Here is a 6,373-nt window from a genome sequence, read left to right on the forward strand (position 1 = left end):
CGTAAATATATATAAAAACGTGTAAAACAATGGAAATATATGTATGTATATGTGTGTGTGTGTGTGTGTGTGTGTGTGTGTGTGTGTATAAAATTTATGAAATCCTGGAGGTTGGGCCTGGGATTCAGGGAGATGTTTTCTGTTTTAAAGTCTTATATTTTAATTTTTTTCAATATGCATGTATTATTCTTACAATAAACTATATTTCATCAAGTCTAAGACAGTGGTATTTCCTTGATCCCACCAGAGAATATTAACAGAAGGTTATTAATCTTAATCTATGACATCAGGACTGCCACCCTCCTAACTGCACTTATTGGGCTCCATGGATCGTCCAGTGCTTCTGAGGTATTTTAATTGAAAATAAATGGTTAGGGGCGCCTGGGTGGCTCAGTGGGTTAAAGCCTCTGCCTTCGGCTCAGGTCATGATCCCTGGGTCCTGGGATCGAGCCCCACGTCGGGCTCTCTGCTTCGTGGGGAGCCTGCTTCCTCCTCTCTCTCTCTCTCTCTGCCTGCCTCTCTGCCTACTTGTGATTTCTCTCTCTCTGTCAAATAAATAAAATCTTAAAAAAAAATAAAATAAATGGTTAAAACACTCATATAAAATGTCAAGAACACCATGAAATTATAAACTATGCCAAGCAATTCTTAGGACAGGGTAAATAATAAATAATTATGAAAAATACTCAACCTTACAATTTAAAATTAAGTAATGTAAATGTACAAACATCAATAAAATGAAAAGACAACTTACTGAATCAGAGAAAATATTTGTAAAACATATATTTGTTAAGGGGTTAATATCCAGCATATAAAAGGACTTATACAACTTGGTAATAAAAAAATCTGAATAGGGGCGCCTGGGTGGCTCAGTGGGTTAAAGCCTCTGCCTTCTGCTCAGGTCATGATCCCAGGGTCATGGGATCGAGCCCCACATCAGGCTCTCTGCTCAGCAGGAAGCCTGCTTCCTCCTCTCTCTCTGCCTGCCTCTCTGCCTACTTATGATCTTTGTCTGTCAAATAAAGAAATAAAAAATCTTTAAAAAAAATCTGAATAAAAAATGGGAGATGATTTAAATAGACATTTTTTCCAAAGACTAGAGATAGCCAACAGATACATGAAAAGATGCTCAACATTACAAAGCTACAGAGAAATACAAATCAAAACCATAATGAGGTATCACTTCACATCAGTTAGAATGGCTACTATGAAGAAGACAAAGAAAAACAAACGCTGGTGAGGATGTGGAGAGAAGGGGACCCTTGTGCACTGTTAGTGGGAATGTAAACTGGTGTAACCACCACAGAAAACAGTATGTAGTTTTCTCAAGACATTAACAATAGAACTACTATATAATCCAGCAATTCCACATTCGGATCTTTATCCAAGGAAAGTGAAACACTAATGTGAAAAGATATATGCATCCCCATGTTCATTACAGCATTATTTACAATAGCCAAGGCATGGAAACCACCTAAGTATTCATTGAGAGATGAATGGGTAAAGTAAATGTTATATATATATATATATATATATATATATTTACAGTGGAATATTATTCAGCCATAAAAGAGAGTGAAATCTTGCCATTTATAACAGCATGGACAGATCTTGAGGCATTATATTTCAGTGTAATAGTTCAGACAGAAAAAGACAAACACCATCTGATTTTACTTACATGTAGAATCTAAAACAAACAAACAAAAAAATCAGAAAAAAATAAAATGAAAACCAACCCAAACAAAACCAAGCTTATGGTTATAGAGAACAGATTGGTGGTTGTCTGAGGTGAGAGGGATGGAGAATGGCAAAATAGGTGAAAGGGGTCAAAAGGTACAAATTTTTCATTATAAAGTGAATGTTATAAAGTCTAATGTACAGCTGGCTACTATAGTTAATAATATATTGTATATTTGAAAGATGCTAAGAGAGTAGATCTTAAAAGTTCTCATAAGAAAAAAATATTGTAATTATATGGTGGTAGATGTTAATTAGGCTTATTGTGATCATTTTGTAATGATATAAATATCAAATCATTATATTGTACACTTGAAACTAATGTAATGTTATATGTCAATTATACCTCAATAAAAAATTGTCATTGATTTGTTTTAAATGCAATACAATTTATGAAGTTCAACTTATTTTCCTATGAGCTAGTAGATACCTTGAAGCTGTTTTTATTATAAAGGATAAATTAGTCATATTATCATATTATACTCTGTAGATTTTCTGCTGGATTAAATACATTCTATCTTCCTTGGTTGAACTATTTTCTTAAGTGGTTTAATGTTATTAGACTACCTTTTGCAGTTTATTATTATGATTATATTAATATATGGCCAAACTGTGTCTCATTTCTCATATTACCAAATGAGAACAAACCAAAAAAAGATTTGATTCACAGAATCCAACCCTAATGTTATATTGGTATTGCATTTTATTTTCATTGTCATTTTTGTCCAGGAGTTAGTACAGACTGGCACCTCCATGATTATTCCATTCCAAGTCCACATTTTAAGAGTGGGCCTTGGCATCACAGGAAGATGCAAATACCTGCACCTTACTCATGTCTAGTTTGAGAGATTGAAGTAAAATCATAGCATTTGGGGTTGGCGTGAGCTTTCATTTCTCCTATTCCAACTTCTTTTTCTCCAGATAGGGAAAAGAAACCCTGAGAGGTCAGGCCAGAATGCAGTCTTCCTCACTTTTACTCTATACTCAACTAACCATATGGTTTGGCAGAACGTCCTTGCTCTGCCAGTAGAAGGATCAAACTTATCCAATACTCTTAACAAGCCTGTGCACATGAACAGGGAGAGCTACAGGCAGTTTGTTAAACTACTGGGTATTTAGATATTTAGATATAAATATAAAAATCATTTCAGTATTTAGATATAAATATTTAAAAAATCCAGCCCATCCACAATCCCACCTAAGATCTGCAAAGCTGCCTTTAAAAATGCAGCCTAGAGCACGGGTTCAGGGAGGGCAGGCACCTCTTGGCTCCAGTCGACACCGAACCAAATACACAGAAAACTATAAAGTGATTCCACTCATTGTGCAAACCTAGTCCCCAGGAATGAGCAAACAACCCTATATGGAAAACAACCCAGAAATCCTTGCATTTAGTCACTGAGGTTTAAAATTCTTGGCAACGAAAAATAAAGTTAAAAAAGTATCATTCTTTACACATGCACAATGAAAGGAAGAAATGGATTATTTCAGGTGGTGGAATTGGATTTTTTTTCCTTTTGTAATGTAAATGCTAAATGTATACATAATTCATAAATACTTCCTTTATAATTTACTACTGTTGTCATGACTTCTGTGGATTCTACTGTTGAATATTCTCCTCTTGGCTTCCAAAAATTTCTCTGTTGCTTTGCCTAGTTCTGAGCTTTTGTAATCTCCTTTTTGCTACACTGTATATTTGCATTCACAGCTGTACTTTCTCTTAGATATCAGGGCTTTAAATTCTCAGCAAATGTCGGGCTCAGGGTCAGTAAGCTGAATGATCACTGGTTGTTCTCGCTTTCTAATTTGATAGACCTCCTGGGTTAATGAGTTGTGCTGACATGGTGTTTTGAACACTAAGCCTAGCGGCCCTTCCCATATTGGTCTCCCCTGTGTCTTTGCATTGTCTTCATCTGATGGACTCCGGAGTCCGTTCTCGCTGGATCCCCACACTGCTGTGCCTTTTGTATCATAACAAGACCAGAAGTTTGCTATCCACTGCAATAAAAAGGAATTTTCATCTTGATATGTGATTCGAAGCAGGAAAGAAACATTTCAAGGAAAAAGTGACTTAAAGTTGTCCATCCGTTAGGAAATAAGTTTCTTTTCTCCCTGTTTTCTTCCAGGGTCACTTTTTTAACCCTCTCCATAACAGGATGTTAAGGATTAAAGTAAAAAAAGGCAGGCTGAAATTGCAAATCTATTTCTAAGCTATTTCAGGGTCTCTTCTGATTCTTAAAGTTATCAGTGTATGAAATTTGTTAAATGGAATTAATTACAAAAAAGAAAAAAAATCCTCTAATATCCCACTGTCCAGTGATAAATGCAGTTGATATTTTCATGCATGTCTTTCCAGACTTTTTACATGAATGTATGTATATTTGTGTGTGTGTATGAGATTTGTTTTACATACTTGAGACTATAGTGCCAATACTTTTTAAAAGCGCTTGTCTAATTCTTTTTGGTAGATGTGAGATACAAGATTGATTGACTTGTAACCTGATAGATTCTTCCTTTATCCTTTTTAATGTGGAGTTTTGATCTTGTTGAAACAATTTTGGTTCTCAGTTTTTCCTTGAAATTTTAGAGTATCCCTGGTGGGTGACATCTGTTTCAATTGATTTATATTCATTTATTTTTCAAATCAAATTGTAAAAGTATCAACATTAGCCAGTATTTTATCTAGAACCACAATCTGCTTATTTTAGGAAAGGAGCAGAAGAAATGAATTAGTATTTACTGAGTACTGTAAGTCAGGGTGCTCTTGTATGCAATTTACATTTCATTTTGTCAGCATCTAAGTTATTGTGTGGGTATTTTTTATCTGACTCTGGGGCCTGGTGGTTGCTTTGCCACTAAGTAGTGGAGCCTGGTTCAATCTCAAGTTTGAAGCTGGAGCCCGAGTTCCTTTTCATATCCTATTCCCTCCATTTGCTGTCTCCCTCATAGTGTCTGAGTAAGGGAACCATGACAGTATTGACCTCAATAAAATTTGAAGAGTTACACCAGGCCATCAGCTACATTTGGTATGATCTTGCTGGTTCTCACGAACCCTCAAACATTGAAGGATGCCACCTGTTTAAATATTTATAGAATCTCTTTTGTTAGATTTGAAGTAGTCCATAAAATGTTCTACAAAAATCTTTTTATCATTTCGTCTTCCTCTATACCTATTTCCCTCATGCTCTGATCCATCCTTCAGAGGTAGTTACTAAGAGAAAGATTTATCGTCTTAGCCACTGTTGACATCCAGAAAAAGGAGAACAGGGTATTTCTAAAATCTTCCAGAATCATGTGTGCTGTTTATAAAACATACAAAAATAAGTATTATTCCCAAGGGATTTGTAAATGCAGTTTCACAATTCTTAGCATGAAAAAACTGCAGGAATAAAAAAAATACATGGTGCAAATTAAATAAAAAATGTGAAAATTAAAAAATATAAGTTTTAATCAGTTAAAATATTTTTTTTTAAAAATTTTTATTTATTTATCTGTCAGAGATAGAGAGAGCACAAGCAGGGGGAGCAGCTGGCAGAGGCAGAGGGAGAAGCAGGCTCCCCATTGTGCAGGGAGCCCAATGTGGACTCGATCCCTGGATCCCCAGATCACGACCTGAGCCGAAGGCAGACACTTCATGACTGAGCTGCCCAGGCATCCTGAAATACTTTTTTTTTTTTTTTTTTTAAAGATTTTATTTATTTACTTGTCAGAGATAGAGGGAGAGAGAGCGAGTGAGCACAGGCAGACAGAGAGGCAGGCAGAGGCAGAGGGAGAAGCAGGCTCCCTGCTGAGCAAGGAGCCCGATGTGGGACTCGATCCCAGGGTGCTGGGATCATGACCTGAGCCGAAGGCAGCTGCCCAACCAACTGAGCCACCCAGGCGTCCCCTGAAATACTTTTTAATACGAAATTAAACCATATCTTTTTTTCTTCCATAATTCTTGCTGGTGAAATTTAGAAGATTAAGGAAACTAGCTATTAAAGGTATACTAAATACGTTTTTACAAATGAGTTTAGAATCACTGATACTTAGATGAGATTGGATGCATTCCAGGTGATATGGTGTAAACTAATATCCGATACTTAGAATGGGAAGGAGTTAAATGGGAACCTGTCCAATTATTAAACTTTGGGAGGATGATAACATTATTTGCCCAGCTCACATGTATTGTGTATTATATAAATATGGTTTAATTTGGTAATTTAATAGGGATACCTCTTACAGTTAAAAAATCATTTAGTTAAAAATGACACAAACTATTGGCATCGTGTATATTTTGTGTAAAGCTTTTATTTAAATATAACAAATATGGAGAAAAATGTGCAGATCTTAACTGTGCATTTCAATTAATTTTCATAAAGCATACACTTGAAGTCATACCCCCAAACACCCATTTGTTAGTCTTCCCAGTGACCACTATTCTGACTTCTTTTAGTGACACCTTTGTTTGGAGGCTATAGAGAATAGTTTAAGTTCTATGTAGTTATCACTGCAGATTTGTCACATATTAATATTTTGCCTTATTCAAATGACTTTGAAAAATACTTTAAAGTTTATAATTTAATTTTTTATACAGTAATTTGTTTGCTATTTAGTTCTGAGCTTTGATAATTGCATAACACCAAAATTGTCTCAT

The sequence above is a fragment of the Mustela nigripes genome, chromosome 3 (assembly GCF_022355385.1).
Source record: "Mustela nigripes isolate SB6536 chromosome 3, MUSNIG.SB6536, whole genome shotgun sequence".
In the NCBI taxonomy this organism is placed as follows: Eukaryota; Metazoa; Chordata; class Mammalia; order Carnivora; family Mustelidae; genus Mustela; species Mustela nigripes.